The sequence below is a fragment of the Halichoerus grypus genome, chromosome 1, assembly GCF_964656455.1.
Source record: "Halichoerus grypus chromosome 1, mHalGry1.hap1.1, whole genome shotgun sequence".
In the NCBI taxonomy this organism is placed as follows: Eukaryota; Metazoa; Chordata; class Mammalia; order Carnivora; family Phocidae; genus Halichoerus; species Halichoerus grypus.
In genome coordinates, this window is record NC_135712.1 from 99,028,632 (window position 1) to 99,049,275 (window position 20,644).

Consider the following 20,644-nt stretch of genomic DNA (forward strand, 5'->3'; position numbering starts at 1 on the left):
ACAGGACCATTTTTCCCTTTTTTTTTTTACATTTATTACCACAGTGTTTTGCTATTAGATTAGGTTATTGTGCCCTTGGTCATTCAAGTAGTTCTTACGGTTCTTGGGAATACAACATGGAAAACACAATGCCCATCTGTTTTCCTTTATTTCTTGCTAGATGCACTGCATTTGGCATTCCAGATGGCTATACAACATCTATTATCCTTTAGGCTGTCAAGAGTTTTTTGCCATGTTTATTATCCCACAGGGAAATATGCAATTCCTGTGTTTTATTTTTCTTTGTATTATTTACTACTGCTTTTCTTCAGCTAAGTTTATCAACTAGCATTCAGCATCATATATCATAGGAAGAAGGACAGAGACATTAAACAGCAGTTTTATTCTAGGAAAGAAAATCTGATTCCTGGAGTCACAATCAATGTGCTTTTTTTTCTTCTCCAAATTCTCTTTATTAAAATTATTTATTAAATTTCAGGGTATAGTGGCCTAAAAATTCAGTGGACATGTATCCAAATTATAATTTTGTCACTAGCTTGCTTTGTAATGTTGGACAAAGTCACTAACTTCTAGATTTTTAATTTCTCATCCATAAAATTAAAGAGTTGATAGAACAAGGGTAAAGAACCTATATTGGGTTTACTATTTTTTTTTATTTAGGTAATCATTTTACTGAAAGGAATGCTCTTTCAATTACAAATACCTTTGCCTGAATACAGAGATAACTATCAGTCAATCAAAAAATATATTTAACCGGGTGCCTGGGTGGCTCAGTTGGTTAAGCGACTGCCTTCAGCTCAGGTCATGATCCTGGAGTCCTGGAATCGAGTCCCGCATCAGGCTCCCCGCTCAGCGGGGAGTTGGCTTCTCCCTCTGACTCTCCCCCTCTCATGCTCTCTCTCAAATAAATAAATAAATCTTTAAAAAAAAAAAAAATATATATATATATATTTAACCAATATCTTATACCCAGTATTGTTTTAATGAAGCTACAGGAGCAGTGCAAGATGTGTCTTAAATAGCTCAAACTACATAAAGTCTCATAGACAAGAGAAATCAACCTAATTGTCATAACAGATTGTGCATATTAATCAACAAACACAGTGTACTGAAATTGAAAGTAACAGGTGTTCAGGGAAAAGAGTCAATGTTGTGGCAGGAATAAACTAAGAAATAACTCACAGGGGACCTACTACTATAAGGTAGACTTGAAGCACATGAAAGAATTTAATAAGGGACACAGATCTAGGTTAAAATTATTGTATATTGTACATTTATTGTATGTTGTATATTTATATGTCTGTATAATTATTGTATATATATGTTTGTGTGCTAGTATGGTTTGTGTGTTGGTACTGGAATCTTAAATAGGTAGTAGCTATTGTCTGGATCAATATCTGTTTATTTTTTCCCATTTTTAATTTTATTTTAAATTAGACATTGTTACACATTTACATTTTACTGATTCATGAAATTAATTAAGTTTAATTATTTATAGTCACTTTTACATTTTATTTTGTGGAATGGCTATTTAACTCTTGCCCATTTTTCTATTGAGTGATTTCTCTAAAGTCAGATAATTTTTCCTTTGATTTTTGAGATAATCCTTCCAGATTTGCTGTAAGAATTGTAGAAGTAACTAGTGAATTATTTAGAATAACGAGAAATTTAAATTTACCTAGACACCACAGAAATGATGATTAGTTACCATTTTACTTCCCTTTCATTCATCATGTCAGCTATTGGATCCAAAGTTTTTGAAATAATAGCATCTCATGTTATCAAAATCAGTATACTTAAAATATTTACTTGGAAGAATAATATATTAACTTAAAAATGAAATATATTTTTATTTTTTTTAAAGATTTATTTATTTATTTTAGAGAAAGAAAAAGGGAGCATGGGGGATAGGGGCAGAAAGAGAGGGGGAGAGAGAATCTTTTTTTTTTTTTTTCTTTTTAAAGATTTTATTTGCTTATTTGACAGAGTGAGAGATAGCGAGAGCAGGAACACAAGCAGGGGGAGTGGGAGAGGGAGAAGCAGGCTTCCCGTTGAGCAGGGAGCCCGATGTGGGACTCGATCCCAAGACCCTGGGATCATGACCTGAGCCGAAGGCAGACGCTTAACGACTGAGCCACCCAGGCGCCCGGGGAGAGAGAATCTTAAGCAGACTCCCCGCTGAGGGCGGAGACTGACACAGGGCTCAATCCCATGACCCCGGGATCATGACCTGAGATGAAATTAAGATTTGCATGCTCAACCAAGCCACCCTGGCACCCCAAAAATAAATTTATCTTTAAACTAAATGAATGGGGAGAGCAAATGAGGAAAGACATGTTTTTAGTCATTCTATAATTATTAATAAAGCAATAATAATAATAATAATAATAATAATAATTAAGGTGAATCATGTCATGATAAGACCATGTTATAAAAAGTTAACCTGGATTTTAGGCTGGGTTTTGTCCCATAGTAGATCTGTGGAACTGGGAAAATAACTACCTCAAGGCTGTTTGCTCTCTTTTAAAATGAGAATTATTCTGGGGCGCCTGGGTGGCTCAGTCGTTAAGCGTCTGCCTTCGGCTCAAGTCATAATCCCAGGGTCCTGGAATCGAGCCCCGTATCGGGCTCCCTGCTCAGGGGGAAGCCTGCTTCTCCCTCTCCCACTCCCCCTGCTTGTGTTCCCTCTCTCGCTGTCTCTCTCTCTGTCAAATAAATAAATAAAATCTTAAAAAAAATAAAATAAAATGAGAATTATTCTTAGTTCAGGATTAAATTAGGTAGTATAGGTAATTGTATTGTTCTAAAAACTGTTAGTAATAGTCAAATACCATTGCTACATATTTTAGTCAATAAATGAATGGAAATATGGACAGGATATAATATAAAAGATACTTTTTCTCAAGAAGTAGTGACTAGAACTGCAATTATATACATTTTAGGATGTGGAGAAATAAAATGATCTTGCTGCAAACTTGATTCCCTACTAATGCAAGGAAATCACTCAAAAGGTGAGTACTTGGTGCAAAGACAGCCTAGGGACTCTTCCAAACCTCAATTTTTTTTTTTTTTTTTTAAGATTTTATTTATTTCTTTGACAGAGAGAGACACAGCAAGAGAGAGAACACAAGCAGGGGGAGTGGGAGAGGGAGAAGCAGGCTCCCCGCAGAGCAGGGAGCCTGATGCGGGGCTCGATCCCAGGACCTTGGGATCATGACCTGAGCCGAAGGCAGACGCTTAACGACTGAGCCACCCAGGTGCCCCACAAACCTCAAATTTTTATATTATATTATATTATATTAGTATGTAAGATTTTGTTTAAGTAAAAATTAGTGATAAAATTAAATTCTATATGTGAGAAGAAGGACAAGTTTTGCTTTTCAGCTGAAACTAGGTATATATTCATGGAAGAGATACTATTTGAATTGTAATTTTAAAAATGGGTGAGATAAGAGTATATATTTCACTTAGGGAAGGCTGAAACACATTTTGTTCTGTGGAAAATACCCTGGTTAAACTGCTAAGATAGAAAAAATGTAATAGTGTATGTTTAGGTAGACTGAATGGACACAAAGAACTAAAAGGATGATTCAAAGATTTTGCTAGAGATGGTAGGTGACTAGGGCATTAAAATTCATGGAAGTTGGGGGTACCTAGGTGGCTCAGTCAACTGAGTGTCAGACTCTTGATTTTGGCTCATGTCATGATCTCAGGGTCCTGAGATGGAGCCCCATGTCAGGTTCTGTGCTCAGTGGGGAGTCTGCTGGAGATTCTCTCTCTCCCTCTTCCCTTACCCCCCTGCTTTTGTGCACTCACATGAGCTCTATCTCCCTAAAATAAATAAATAAATAAATAAATAAATAAATAAATAAATAAATAAATAAATATTTTTAAAAAATAAAAAATAAAATAAAATTCATGTAAGAGTTTAGAGATGAATGGCAAATCACAGATTAGTTTAAATAATGCTTTTGTATATGAATTTCTAGAAAAGCAAAATATTGGTACCTAAAATTTAATATAAATACTAGGTCATATATCATAATGCTTAATTATGACTTTGAAAGGACATAATTGAAAACTTCTGAATGACTGACAGCTAAAAAGATAAGGTAGTTGGCAATTAATAATTAAAACATATGCAGTGTATGTTAATGGTGTATACTAACATGCATAAAACATATGCAGAGTGTATGTTAACACTCTTAAAGAATGTAATAATTTCAGAAATAATATTTGAAAATACTTAAATATGTATAAATTTGTAAATACATCTTAACCATAATGTTATCCATTGAGATACAACTTGGGAAAAAGCATGATCTCTGGTTTGCAATGATACAGATTTCCCGTCTGTCTATTCACTACACGATTTCTATTTTAAGGAAAAATGCCAAATTGATTAGTCATTTAGAATGTATAGGCTTTCTTTAATATAATAGTCTTAACCTGTTATTGTGATAATTCTAATTATAAATCTGTAGACAAATATAACAGTCAGCAGACATTATTTTTCATATGTAAGTGGTGATATAGAATAAAATGTAACACTTCAGTTTAATTATATAATAAAACATTTCATAATGTAATAAGTAATATAAGAAGAAATCTACTGATTTTAGAAATGCCTTAAAATCTGTCACTGCATATGGGAATCTGAAATGTTTAACAGGATGATTTTAAGGCTGAAGGATCTCAGCCAATGTCAACTGCTAGGCATTATATATATGAATTTGACACTTGGCCCAGTTGGAGTATCAGTTGCAAAACAGTAGGCATTATTGGCTATTCTAAGATGCACTACTTTTAGACTCATAAGAGGGTGAGCATGGTAGCCAGGAGATTAGTTTTTTGTTTGTTTGTTTGTTTTTCTGATACACATAGATGTTTAGAATATCTGGGAAGTTACATGTATGTGAGCTTGACCAGGGGCTGGATTCAAAGTCTGATCTGGATTAAGAATGATGACTTATATTCAGCTTGATTTATTTTCACTTTCCTTTACTACTAAACTAGAAAATGAAGAAAAGAAAGGATATACCAAGTAAAGATACTAGTAAGTACCTGGAAATTGATTCTTGAGCTCTTCCAAGTTCTTACAAGTAAAATCACAAATGTTGGGAGCCACAGAAAGAGATGTAATCACAGTTCAGAGCAACAAATTAATCCCTGACTATTGTCTTAGATAACATGAGGTTTGAGAAAGACCTAAAACATTTCAGACCTGATACAATATCTACTTAAAAATAAATAAATAAATATTTCATAACAATGAGGCTTGAAATAAAATTTGTGTATAAAATACCCTCATTCACACACATATATCTAATAATCAGTATTTTTTAAATTAATATAAAGGTGGGAATACAACTGATTGAAATAAAACTATATGCATCATCTGCTCTGCAGTAATGAAAATTAACTCAAGAATGATTAGTAATATAACAGTCAATATAACAAATATTCTCAGCAAATTAAAGTTTTGTACCTTCAAATAATAAAATAAATAACTAAATGTAAAATACATACACTCTCTGCAAGCCATGGGGTACAGCGTACACAATATTTTTTTTTACTCCACAGTCTTGTACTTGGCTCAGTTTTGCCACAAGCTCTATCTTGGGAGAACTGTTATCAATAAACGTAATACAATGTGAACCTGAGTTTTCCGTCTGGTGCATCACATCATTTCATGAAAAGCCTTCAACTGCTTTTCAACCTAAATCTTCTGATGATGGTAATGGAAGATAATAAACATAAACAAGCATTTATTTTGTAGCAAGTTATAAAATAGTGAAATTAGTCCTTTAAACCAGCGGGCTCCTCTTCTCAAACTAATTCATTCATCTGAGAGCCTTAGGTGATGATGGAGATTATGGGTAAGCTCTCTATACCATGTCTATGCTTTTCTCTTTGCGGGGGCTAGGGTAGAACATTCTTATTTTATCCACAAGCTCAAGTAAAGCTATTGGCTACAATTTAAATCAAGGTTATGGTTGTCCCAGTGGCGACTCCAATATGGAAAAGAGGCTGACAATATTTAACCCTGCACTGAAGGATAGCAATGCTTCTTAACTCTTATGTAAACATTGCCTCTGATAAACCCTTAAGAAATAAGAAAATCAACCTTTTAATTTTATTAAATCAACAAGAAACCATCTGGAGAAAAACAACAAAATACCATAACTTGTGTCGCCTTGAATGCTGTTCCTGACTTATCAGCTGTGATTGGATTAGCACACTTCGTTTTAAGGAGACCTCAGGCCAAATTCACTGGCTCTAGAGAGCTATGTCACATACTAGTATTGATAGAATACTGTAAGTTCTCTTGCAAATATTTACAGAGTACTTCCTGGCTTTGCTTTGAATTATAGGCTGATCTTCCTAACCTCCAAATCACATTGAAGTCATAAAGCTACATCATATTTCAGTATCTAAGCTTTTGCAAATTAGTTTCAGGATTACCAAATGTAGTTCCTTCTGTGTTTTGTCATCCACCAAGGCAAACATATTCTTTTTGGTATTTGTAATGATATACATGACACTGCTCCTTTTCTCATTTCCACTATCTCTAAGCATCAGTGACTTTTATTTTCAAGTGTGGAGTTATAATTGATATTTGGACATATATTGGAAAACTCATTTTTCATAACAAATGTTAGCAAGATTTACGTTCTTAATATTGTTGTTGTCTGATTAGATGATAAGTCAGGAAAACAAAAACAAAAAACAAAATTATGCCCTCATTGCCATTCCTCTCGAAATACATCTTCAGCATATGCATTCGAGGAAACAACAACTGTTTGTGATAATCAGAGGTTCCCAGAATTGTAAGATTTAAAGAAAAAAAAAAAGGAGGGAGGGAGGGAGGGAGGGATATTGAAAACTATCATCAACAACAAACTAAACCAGAAAATGGAAGCAATTTACAAACTGCTAGATTTTGAACATAATGTAGAAAGCTTTAAGTCATTATACATTCATTAAACAAATATGTACTTGGTGTGTCGTATATATCAGGCTGGCCCTACCTTTTTTTCTAAAGCTAGGGAAACTTAGAATCAAAATATTTTTTAAGTGACTAGTCCAAGACACACTTTTAATTTTGCAAACTGGGGACATCTTTAAGTGTTTTTATTTGACTTAAACTTAGTTACATATAAATCAACTTTAATTCAATTTTTTATTCCTCTATAATTCAAGGAAACAAGTTAGCTTTCTCCAAGTACAGTTTGATAAGATTGTTTCTAAGCCCTTACTTAACCCCAACTCCCCTGCCCCAATCTTAACATTTGCTATTTTGAACTATCCAGAAGGCTATTTTTTTTCCTTCATCTTTGTCCTAGTAAGATGGCATTTTTAACCAAGAAAATACCCGGATCCTACCTAAGATATAATAAAAAGATTTCACAGAAGAAATGAATTCAGGGATGCTATCTAAATCTCCTTGTTCAGATGATAATATAACGTTACCTGTTGATTCCCTATTACCTTGTAAAATCAGCAAGCACTCCAATACTCCTTTAATCTCAAGTCCAGCCAACAAACAAATACATTTTTTTTTTTTTTTTGCCAGAAACTGGAGAAACAATGCTATAATCTTCTCAGACTGGATAATTATTAAGCAGCTAAGGAAAAGTGACAGCCTTCCCACTATGGTCCATCTATCAAGCTAACACACACACTGGGAAGTCTGAGTCAGAGTCTAGTTTCCCATGTCACCAGTAGGACAGTACCTTCCAGTTACCCTTTCTTGGATGTACTTAGTCAAATTTTGGACCTATACTCAATGTATAAGTGATAGAAGAGGATTCCTGGGGAACAATGAAGCTATGACCTTACCTATGGCTGATACTTTGAGTTTATTTCTGGTTTTAATTAATCCATTTTGTTAAGAAAGGACTGAAGGAAATGAGAATATGTTACCCCACAATATGCCTCTTTGACATCCTGACTGTTTTGAGCTGAAAGCAATTTAAGAAGCAGCAAACACAAGAAAAGCTCTCTCTACCCCTGCCCCTTTTTCTGTCTAAAGACAGGATATGAATTCTCATTTACTGGGATGACTCTGGACTCTTATCCCAGAGATAGTACCAGAGGAATCTGCAAACAAACCTTATTCCACCACTTTCCTCAGTTTGCTGTTACTTTCCCTCAGTTTGCTGCCTTGGCAACCTAAAACTACTTTTCTTTATCCTTTCACTTCTCTATACATTTACTGTTCTTTGTTGAAGATGCTATAAGCTTGAATTCTAGGCCATCTTTTTGAGTTACTCTTTCTCTGAGTCTCTCTCAAGTACATATAAGATATATATGTTAATAAACTTCTGTTTGTTTTTCTCTTATTAATCTGTCTTTTGTTACAGAGATCCAGGCTGAGAACAAGAAAACCATTTTTCCTTTCCCTACAAGACGTTGCATCTCCTCCTATTGAGGCTTGTATTTTTTGAAATCTAAGAAATTGGAAAGTTCACAAGCTAAAACCAACAACAACAACAACAACAAAAAAGCAAAGAAACGAGTCTTTATAATGAAATTGTCTAATTGGTGAGAAATAATATTTTTTAATAAAAAACTGTCATCAAATTAATCCCATATCCAATTCAAGACTCAAAAGAAAATCCTGTATTTCCAAAAGGTAAAGTTAATCACAATGTCTTCTTTTTTTAGTTAAAAAAATGTTTTAAAGTTGACAAATCAAGAGATAACACCTGAGAATACTTTTAAAAATTCATGAATCCTTACTTATAAACCTCATTTCCTGCTTGCCCTTTGAGTGCTTCCCTAGTGTGTAAAAGACCTCTTATCACTAGATTTTGTCCTTTTTTCATAGTGTAGAGTATCTTCAAATGTTTGCTGATTTTGGACTGCGCACTCCTTTTTAAGTTAAAATCCTCTTACATTAACTGCCTCATCTCTTTGTTCAGCCTGCCATGGGAAGAGTGAGAGTGAGGTGTTGAATGGACCTACCACACAGATTCTGGCACACACACTTATTTTATGTGTCCAATAGAAAGGATGGAAGGGCAGAGGTGCAGGACAAACCATTTGATAAAGTTCCTCTAGGGGTACTCTTACTTCCCAGTGAGTGACACTAGCTAATTGAGAGATTGGCTTATCACACCAATCTAAAACTAAACTGTACTGATGCTGCCTAGAATCAAATACCTTCTTATTTACTGCTTTATGCTGAGTTTTTGGAGTTGTGTTGGAGATAGGCTGTTGTAGCTTATTGCACTCCAGTTAATCACATAAGACGTCCATATTTTGCTTTTAGCTCTCCTTGCCTCTCCATTCCTACAGTTCTTTTGCTCTCATCCATCCTGGGCTATGGATCCAGCTTCAGCAAAAATTTTATTATGTGCCTTCTTTACAAAGTTCTCCATTGTCTATGATACTGCAAATATTCATCTCCCTATATTTGACTAGGATTTGTATTTGTTCATTTCTAGATTGTGCTTAATGCATTTAGGGATTGGATTATGATGGAGAAGTTGCAACATATCTACAGCCTTTACTCATGAAATGGAAGTCCCTTATAGTCCATGGCCTTCCATTTGCCCTTTAACATTTAAAAAAAAAAATTGGACAAAACTTATATCTCAGTTCTTCATCCGTAAGTTGCCCCACTACCATGATTTTTGTCTTTTATATATTCTTTTACTTTTTAAAGATATAAAATATGCCTATATATTTGATTTTTTTTTTTTTACTCCTTCATACTGTTCTCTATTGTTCATTTTATTGTTTTAAAAATGAGCATATGGTTTTCAGGATGAAGACCTGAGGAAATTATATCCATTTGGCTACGCAGAAGGGGAGGGGAAAATAATTATTGTAAAATATACCCAAGTACTTATTGGTAACAAAAGCTTACTCTCCAGAGGAAAAAAATCGCCATAGATTTATCTCTGTTGGAGAAAGGACATTCCTCCCAATGCAGTCCTCTATAGGCTTCTTATTCCACCTCAGGGTGAAAACACAGTTAACAAGAGTGAGAGCTTCAAGGAAATAGAGAACACTGTAGCCAGGGATAGGAGTAGGAGAAAGGAGGAAGCGGTGGGGACTCTACCACTGGGGCTACATTTATGGAGTTTGCAGTTTCATAAAAAAAAATGAGATATACCCGAGCCTCCCTCTACTTTGGACATCACCACTACACCAAGAAGGCTCCAGTGACAGAGAATCAAACCTGAAAGATCTAGAAATTGGAACCTTCATACATTCTTGGTGGAAATATAAAATGGGGTAGCCACAGTGGAAAACAGTTTGTCAGTTCCTCAAAATAGTAAATACAAAGTTACAACATGACCTTGCAATTCTCTTCCTAAGTATATACCCAAAAGCACTTAAAACATTTGGTCACAGAAACACTTGTACATGAAAGTTCATATTGGCATTGTTCACAATAACCAAACAGTGGAAACAATACAAATGTCCATTAACTGGTGAATGGGTAAATAAAATGTGTTATATTTCTACAATTCAATACCATTCAGTTATAAAAAGGAATGAAGTATTGATGCATGCTACAACATAGATGAACCTTGAAGACATTACACTAAATGAACAAAGCCAGACGCAAAAGGCTCCATATTGTGAATTTCCATTTATATAAAATTTCCAGAATAAGCAAACGCAAAGACACAGAAAGTAGATTGGTGATTGCTAGGCGATATGGGGTAGAGTAAATTTGTTGTAACCACTAATGAATATGAGTTTCTTTTCAGGGTAATGGAAATGTACTGAAATTAAATAGTGGTGATGATGGTACAGTATTGTGAATATACTAAAAAACCACTGAATCATACATTTTGAATTGGTGAAATTAAGTAATAATGTGCATTTTATCTCAATAAAATGTTTTAAAATCTATAACAAGTGCTACCTCAGCCAGGTGATCAAAGTTTATATTAACAGTGATGTCATGTTGGTAGGACGCATACTTGATATCGTAAGAATAGCATTTTACCTCTATGGTCTTTGTCCCTAAAACCCATATTCCCAGTATAATCATGAGAAAAACATTAAAAAAAATTTCAGTTGAGAGAAATTCTACAAAACTCCTGACCAGCACTCCTCAAAACCTTCACAGTCAAAATATAAGCCTAAAAATAAGGAATACCTGAATAGCTGCCACAGCCAAGAGGAGCCTCAGGAGATAGGATGGCCAACTGTAATGTGTTATCCTGATGGAATTCTGGAACAGAAAAAAGACATTAGGCAAAAACTAAGGAAATCTGAGTAACACGCAGAGTTTTTTAGAATAATGCACCACTGCAGGTTTATTAGTGGTGACAAATATACCATGCAAATGTAAGATGTTAGCAATCAGGGGAAGTGGGTGATGGGTATAGAGGAACTCTCTATACAATCTTTATAATTTTTCTGCAAACATAGGACTATTCTAAAAGTCTATAAAAATATGTATTACACTACTTACAATGCTCTTAAATATTTATTTGTATTCCTTTTGTATTTAGAAATCCATTGACAGCATTAGCAACCTAATTGTAAACTTCTACTTAATATGGACTGAACTACAGCTTCTTATTAAAACAGTTTATAGAAGAATCTCACTTGATTCATAACTCTGAGTTAAAGTTTCTGAAAACCAAACATGCTGAAGTAACCATGAAAGGCAGGCCAATCATCAGCATAGCCCATGAAGTAAATGAAACCAGGGTGTTCAATCCTAACAAATATATATATATAATTCTAACAAATATATATTTAGTTTATATATATATATGTATATATATATATATATAAACATATAGATATCACATAGATATATTTTATAATTAAAGGAATATTTGGAAGATTGATCTGGATACTAATGGTGGTTTTAAGCCCCAAAGCGTCATTGCTCAGTTTGCTGTCAAAGCTAATTTTGACAGTATGTAAGTTATATAGCTTTATGTAAATGATTTCCAGCAGCCACCATCAGCAATTTTAAAGTACCTGCTTATTCAGCAAGTGGTTTGGTTAAATAGGTATCTAGTACCAAATGATAGTATATGTAATTTTAAATTATATATTAATGTTTAATTTCTCTTAACATTTTAAGGAATTTGTATTTTCCTTATATTCACTATGATAGTTAGTGGAAGACAAGAAAATTTTACTTAATAAAGATTAAAAAAACTTAATTTTTTGAATACATATTGTCATGTAACTATTAACTTTTGCAGCAGTGCTGTAGATTTTCTCTTATACATTTAATTGAAATGCATGTGTTTTTAGTTGGGTTCCCCAAAAGCAGACCCTGAAAAAAGGAATTATGAACTAGTAGTGCATGGGCTAATCCCATAAAGAACCAGGAGGGGAGTGGGAATTGAGAGATTAGAGAGAAGGGAAGAAATAAAAGATGAGTTATTAAACAGGGAGCCATTTCACACAACTAGAACTCAGGGAGATGGTGTAGAACACACTTCAAAATCTTCCTAAGCAAAACGAAAACAAAAGCAAGATAGTGAGCTGGTAGTGAGATTAGGGTGGGTATTTGGAAATCTGAGGAGACTGGACAAGGTATTTCAAAAGTACATATGTGATATTTCTTGTAGAGTAGAAGCTCAGATTTATTACACAGATGGACTAAGAAAGCCAAGCTGAAGCCACTAATAATGATTATATGGAGTTACATAATATTCAAGCTAACTTTTTTAGCATATGATATACAATTTAATTTTTCTGGATGTCTCTGAATCATCTTTAAGAGCATCAATTATGGCATATGGGCATATGACTCACACTCATGTTCTATGATGCTCAAAATAAGAGTTATATATAAGCAATAAGTTTATTTTAACAATATTAATTTCATCATACACTTAGTATGTTTTAGTTTGGGAATCTTCTATCTTTCATGAATTTACTTTCTATCTCTCATGAATTTAACTAAAGTTTATTTCTCCTGATGAATAGTTATGCTTTTAGAGCAATCAACCATTGTGTATTATGTTTCTTCTTTTTTTTGGTTGCTTAGGATTATCTTCTCTTTTGTTGTCTCTGTATTAACATGTTGGAGAGAAAGGAACATAAAGCTAGTAACTGCAGTTTCATTATAAAATAGTATTTACGGCTTTCTTGATAAAAGCAGATGAGAGCAATACTTAACTGAGTTTTTTAAAAAAATATTTTACTGGATTTTCTGTAATTATCAAGTTTATCATCATTAGCTCAGGTTAGATTTCAATTATTTTCATGTTTTGTATTAGCACATTTATGATTATTTTTAACAGTCTATAAAGCTCACAGTTTAGTTTGGACAGATAATACTAAAGGTGACTTCATTTTGAACTATTTTGTCTCCTTAGTTAATATTATCATTTATTTAGTTCTCCTTCATGATCCATCAGCCTTCTAAGTATAATAAAACTTGAGATATGAGCAGAGCTTTCTCTTAGATATCTCAGAAATCCTTTATTTTTTCAATTTTTAGTTTGATCTTAAATTTCTTCTTGAATTTTTCATCATATTTCACCCAAATGAATATTCCAAAAGCAATCTATGATACATTTTTCTTCAACTTCTGAAGTTTAAAGTGCATTTTTACTTTCTGTATTATGGATTTGCTTTATATATGTAGATAGGTGCAAGCATATATACCCTAAACATATATGTGGACATAAGTTAAATGTAATGTGTTTCTTTACAGAATCAAGAAGTATGTTTTTATTTCTTCTTCTCTGCTTCACTTGTTTTCCCAATCAATAAACTATATAAAAGTGTTGACAAAAGGTTGGAGGGAACAGTGTGGAATGAATTGTGTGGGTTCCTGTGGCTTTTCATTTATTCAAACAGAAAAGCCACAGGACCAATGGGCTTTCCTTATGAGACCATTTAAACACTCTGTGAAAGGTACTGAAGCCCAAGATCTTTCTTTTGTTGTTATTAAAAGATTGCTGGCTAAAGTCTTTGCACTTTAGCAAGATGACAGTTTGAAATGTTCAGGGTGATTATATACAAAAAGCAAACAGAGAAAATACAAGGTTATGAGATTATTCAATGAACCTATGAAATATTATGTAAAGCTATTGAATTAAAAACTATAATCACTACCCTCATAAAGTTCTCCTTATGTGCCAATTATTGAGTTAAGTACTTTTACTATATTTTCTTTTTTTTTGAAGATTTTATTTATTAACTTAGTTGAGAGAGAGAGAGAGAGAGCGAGAGCGAGCAGGGGGAGGGCAGAGGGAGAGGGAGAATCTCAAGCAGACTCCACACTCCGCATAGAGCCCAAGGCGGGGCTGGATCTCAGGAGCCCGGAGATCATGACCTGAGCCAAATTCAAGAGTCAGACACTTAACCAACTGAGTCACCCAGGTGCCCCAAGTACTTTTACTCTATTTTTTATTTTAATTTACAACAAATCCTTATGAGAAACACTGTAATTTTATAGTTAAAAAATGCCGTTCTCAGAAAGAAAATAACTTGCCCAAATTTATAGTTGTTGAGCAGAAAATCAAATCCAGATTTATAAGGTTATAGAGCAGATACTATAATGCTCCCATCTCATTTCCCTTTTATTTTTAGGTATTTTTAAAAAATAAATTACAGTAAAATATGACATTTTAAACATACTACAGAGTTTTCCTTATGTTGTGTTCCGAGTATTTAAATTGACAAATTATCCTAGATGTAAGTTTTCAGTAAGGCTTATGATAAACTTGAAATTAAAGTCATGATAACAGAACGGTCTTACAAAAATTTATCTAATTTTGCAGAGCATTAGAACTTGATTCTCTTTTATAAAAGTGTGTGTTTTAATGAAAAATAAAAATAAAAAAATGAAAGTTTGTGTTTTGTTTCTATTCAGCATTTTGTTTTATTAAAATCCTGAAATGTGGTGTGGTTCATAAAGTTATTGATATCTTAATCTAATCAACAGCATTTTATTTTTTATATTAACTATGGAGGTATTCAAGATTTTTATTTATTTATTTGAGAGAGACAGAGATAGCAACAGAGAGCCTGAGTGGGAAGGAGAGAGAAGCAGGCTCCCCGCTGAGCAGGGAGCCTGATTTGGGACTGGATCCCAGGATCCTGGGATCATGACCTGAGTTGAGGTTAGATGTTTAACCGACTGAGCCACCCAGGTGCCCATAACTATAGAGGTATTCAAAACAGGATTTAAACAAAGATACCTTAGAAATTTTTTAAACGATAGAGTTGCTATAATCTGATCTCTGAAACGGGCCCTCAATTTTAATTTTTTAGGAAAAATAAAAAGCTTCATATTTCTATTCCTCAGACAAGAGAGAGACACACTAATAAACTTTACAATAATTACAGCAAAAAAATTGTTTCTGTGACAAATGAATGGCTCTATTTTCCAAACTCTAAATACATTATGTGGTCACAAGAAGTAACCTATCAGAGCTAAATGTAAATTTTATTCTAAGTATAGTACTTAGCAAAATGTAGCTATGGTGTGCTTTTTTATACATACAAATCAATGACAATTAAAATCTTCTTGACTATCACTTGTTTAAATGTTAGTAGGAGAGGAACTGATATGATTAATATATTCAGGCAAGCCCAAATCGACCTTTAAAAATTCTGTTACATTTATCAATTTTGTATGATGAAAAGTTCCCTTTGGCATTTTATAAACTATAAGTAAATGAGTAGAAGAATGAAGATCTCACAAGTTACAGAGTCTAGTACAGTAAGTAGAATATTGGTCTGGTGATTAGAACACTTAGTTTCTATCACTAACACTTCTACTCCTGTATAGGATCTGATCAAATTACGTAACATTCTCCAACTGATCTGTGCCTAACATACAACTGGGGACCTAGCATGCTCTTGTGGAGGGTGCAATAAAAACGGATAACATGTTGAAGGAAATACAGGCGAAAATTATAAGAATCAGTGTTCTTGAATAAATGACAATGAGGCTCAAGTTCAAATGAAGCCTTGACGATGGGTTGAACAGGGAAAACAGTGTAATACAAAAGAAGGCAGAATTACGGAATCAGATACAGGAAGAATGGTAGAAGTGAACTTTGAGATTCTGATTTACTTCTGTAGCTTTTGAAAAGCAACCCAGGGGATTGTAGTGCATAATCATTCTTGGGAACTAGGATTGGATTACGGGATGAGAGGCTGAGACTGTGATTAGAGGATAGGGTCAAGGATTTGGGAAATGAAGAATGGCTGAACTATTGACATGTCTAGAAATTATGGAAGGATTTATAGTAGAAAGATATGTAATGATCTATGTGCTGGCAAGAGTTGCCATAGTCTAAAGGCATGAACTTCAAAAGTAAAACATTTTGAGGAGGTTAGGGGTGGTCACTGGTCAGGAAGCAGCAGCAAGGAACAAGGAAGGGATAAGGTAGAAAAAACTGTGTTTTAATCTGTAAGGATATAAACAAATGTCAATAGTTAGGATGTCAGCTTCTTGTCTGTACAATGGGACTGCAGTAATTAACATGTAGTATCTTTTAATCTCTTAGATTCTACCATTGTTATTTAGCTTTTGAACTTTTCTGTCTAGTTTCCTTTCCCATTATTGCTTCTAGCTTAGTGATTGACCCTATTTAAAACCCCATAAAAAGGCTTAGCTTCACTTTATAACTTGCCCTAGCTTACTTGCCCTAGCTTACTTAGATTGAAACTTTGAAATTGGCTTCACATTATAATAATTCACGGAATTTAAAATAATAACAAAAAGCTAGTGCCCAGATCTACTCCCCTCGCCTGAATGTTATTTTAATTGGCCTGATAGGGGGGATTCTTAAAAGATCCTCCTCTAATTCTAATGAGTTGCTGCATAGAAAATCCTAGCCCCAAGGAAGGAAACACAAAGCCTCAGGAGCACATTAGCTAAAAGAAAACAAACACACAAAGGAACAGCCAGCTATCAGCTGGCTCTTCTCTATGGTTTTCCTCAATCACCCGCCAACACAAAAATCAGAAAACAAAGCATTTAGTGCTACTTTCTCTTACCTTAAATTTCCCACCTTTTCCTCTATTTTCTGGCCCTTCCTGCTTTTCATCCTTATCAGATATTATTGCTACCACGCTCTACAGACCACATTTTGAATAATTCGTAGATTATTGTGAAGTATTCTTGTACTCACTTTTTGTACTCACTATTCTTGTACTCACATCAACAACACTAAAGTTAACCACGAAGACCTGAAAGTGTGCTCTTTTTCAATACTGCCGTCCCTTTTTAGACTAATATCCCATATCATTGGGCACGCTGATCCCAATTCTTCCATCTGGACTTCCTAACTGCATCCTAAACACTTGATTTTTCATATAGACCTGTAATTCCACCTGAGGAAGTCAAATCAGTTTATATTTATGTATGTCACATTTTTAAGCACTCATGTAAAATCCATTTATTCTACCTTAAGTGTATTTTGTTTGGCACAAAGCTTTGATTGTTGTTGCATGTGAAGAATGACCACACTCTCAATAATAAAAAGCATTCCTTGAAAACCTCACTTAAAATATTTTCATTAAAAAAAAACTCACTTGAGTCTTTTCATGTTGCAATTACCACTTAGGAAAAATGTATGAAAACTCATCATTTTAGTTATGTTTGAGTTTGGACTACCTCCGTATCCACCTTGATAAAATGAGTATCTCATGGGCAATCCGCAGCAAGAGCAAAGAAAATGGCATTACCCTTTTTACATAAACTAACATCAAGATGAGTTTTCAAATATTCCCTCCATGCCATGGAAACACCTAGAGGAAGAGTGCTCAAGCTGTGCTCTTAGGAGCCAGGGGTGGTTGTTTGTTTGTTTGCTTTCCCCACTAGAATTCCGTTGTGTCTTTAGAGAAAGGAGAGGAAGGCTCTGCCATGTCTCTGGCCCATCTAGGGCTCATAACTCCACCTATAAGTAGAGAACCAGAGATGCCAGTGTACAGCCATTTGACATTTATTGAATCTACACTTAACATTTTATTTATTTATTTATTTTTTTAAGATTTTATCTGTCAGAGACGGAACACGAGCAGGGAGAGCTGCAGGCAGAGGAAGCCCTATGTGGGGCTCGATCCCAGGATCCTGGGATCATGATCTGAGCCAACTGCAGATGCTTAACCGACTGAGCTACCCAGGCGTCCCACTTTACATTTTATTCTTGACTAAAGGGTTTTGTTGTTATGAAAAAAAAAAAAAAAAAGTTGAGGTGCCTGGGTGGCTCAGTTGGTTAAGTGTCTGCCTTCGGCTCAGGTTATGATCCCAGGGTCCTGGGATCCAGCCCCGCATCAGGCTCCCTGCTCAGCGGGGAGTCTGCTTCTCCTCCTCCCCACTCTTGCTCTGTCTCGCTATCTCTCTCCTTCTCTCTCAAATGAATAAAATCTTTTTTTAAAAAAAGCCAAAGTCACTGGCTTAGAGGCAAACAAGGTAACACAGATCTCAAAGAGTTTGCCGAGTACTGATAATAGACCTGTGTGTGTGTGTGGGGGGGGGAGGTGTAGTCCTAAATTACAGTACTTCTATTATGAATTCTAAGAATATTTTGGGGTCCATACAGCACAGACATTGGTCATCGCCTTCCTTATAAAAAGCAGAAGGATGAGGCTAATCCATGAAGGAAGCAGAAAAACAGTTAAATGCTTTAATCACAGTGTTAACTTGGGGAATTGGCCAATGTACTTAGTCTCTCATAAAGCATCTTAAAGAAAGCAACAGGAAAACAATTTTTATTTAGTAATGGATACTGCTGTGAGTACTGGATATATTCTTTTGGAAGTCATGCTGATGATCCAGACCAAGTAACATTCATTTTCAAAATAGAAAACAAAATTTTGCCATGGAATTTTGAAACACTGTTGAATCTATTATTCTGATAGTAATTGAAACTGATTTGACAGCAGATACAAAGTTAATATAAAGTTAGTACTAACTTGAAAGAGAATAAAAAGCTAGGAGCTTAAAGTAGCCATCTAGAGCTTCAGATGTTTCAGGAAAAAAATAGCTTAGGCACTCTGTTTTGTTCATCTGCAGACAAGCAGTATTTGAGTTCCAGAAAAGAACAGTCGTCGGGCTCCTTGCTTGGCGGGGAGTCTGCTTCTCTCTCTCCCTCTGCCTCTCCCCCAGCTTGTGCTCTCTCTTTTGCTCACATTCTCTCCCAAATAAATAAATAAAATCTTAAAAAAAGATGACTGTTATTTTTAAGATGCACTCCAGTCTAATTATGAAGCAGATTTGAAGTCCACATTAATGTTTCACTACCTGGTAGGTACTTGAAGATATGTGATTTATTTTTTGAATTAAGTAAAAGATCCACCTGGACGGGAAAAATTCTTTTAGGATAAAAATAATATAGAAAGGCTGGATAAGAAGTGAAATATGATAATGATTCTATACAATGGCATATATATTATCATAGAAACCTGGCAAACGCAGATTTATCATTCTCAGCTTCAGATATTTGCAAGTGACTCCAAAGGTCATTGATACGGGGTTATTTTCAGTTTTTTAGGAGGCTTTTGTATGAGAATGAACCACTGAGCTAGGGATGTGGACAACTCATTTGCTAAGCAGCCACCTTACAAAGCATGTCAATCTGGTTTCCCTCCTTTGTTTCTGCCTTTACTAAACCTCTTGTGATTAGACTTAAATGACTTTTCTTAGTGCAAATTAAACAAAAAAGAAATCCAAGTGAAGGGCTGTTCATGTTGGTGGAGAAGTTTTAGAAGTGGAAATTTTTATGTAAAGTTGGATAAATTTAAGTGCAAGAGTTGAATTGTGCAACAGTATATGGATATGTTATATGCACACACACACATACACACACACACACAATTTTAGATAGTGCCCCAGTAAGCATAACATTATTCTTTAACTCATAGACAAAACAAGTGTAAACTGATTGACTCATTCATTTAATGTCAGAAGATATTCATAGGAAACATGAGACTTTCATATAAACACAATTCTGGGGAAAAATCAAACTTCTATATGTTGATTAAATGAAGGAGCTGACATCTAGGGCACATATGCTTGCAAGCACTGACATGAATATATGATTGTTCAGGGACTAAAATAAAACTTTCTGTGTATAATGGGAAACTAAGAAAAGAGGAATAATATGCTCATATTTTCAAGACAATTATTCTAATCTATTGAAGAATCTCCTAGAGAGAAGTGTAATAGGACAAAAAATTATATATATATACATACTGGATGATAAAACTTTCTCAAGCATGCATATCTAAGGATAAGCATGTCAAGGGCAGATCATCTCATCAGTTTATGGGTAGTATGACTGAAATTTAGATTAAAAGAAGCTTACTATATTATTCTATAAGCCAAAGGTTATTAAGGAGTCATGAATAGTACTGGAAGTCTAATAAAATGAATTAAAGTATAAAAGTATAATTAACTTCCTAACCTCCTTTAATTGCTCAGGGATAGAAACAGAAAAACATTTTTATTCATTCAACAAATAACAGATATTATACAGAGTCATCTGTAAACCACATGTGTGCCTTAATGTTCAGATGTTTATTGTTCTCCTTATCATATACCTCCAGGCTCTTGACCAGAATATAGTACATATATTCAACATATGTTAGATGCATTGTATAGCTTGTGTAGAAATCTATGCATTAGTCCAAATTTGAATATTTATGTCTAAAACTCAAATTCTGGTTCAACTAAATA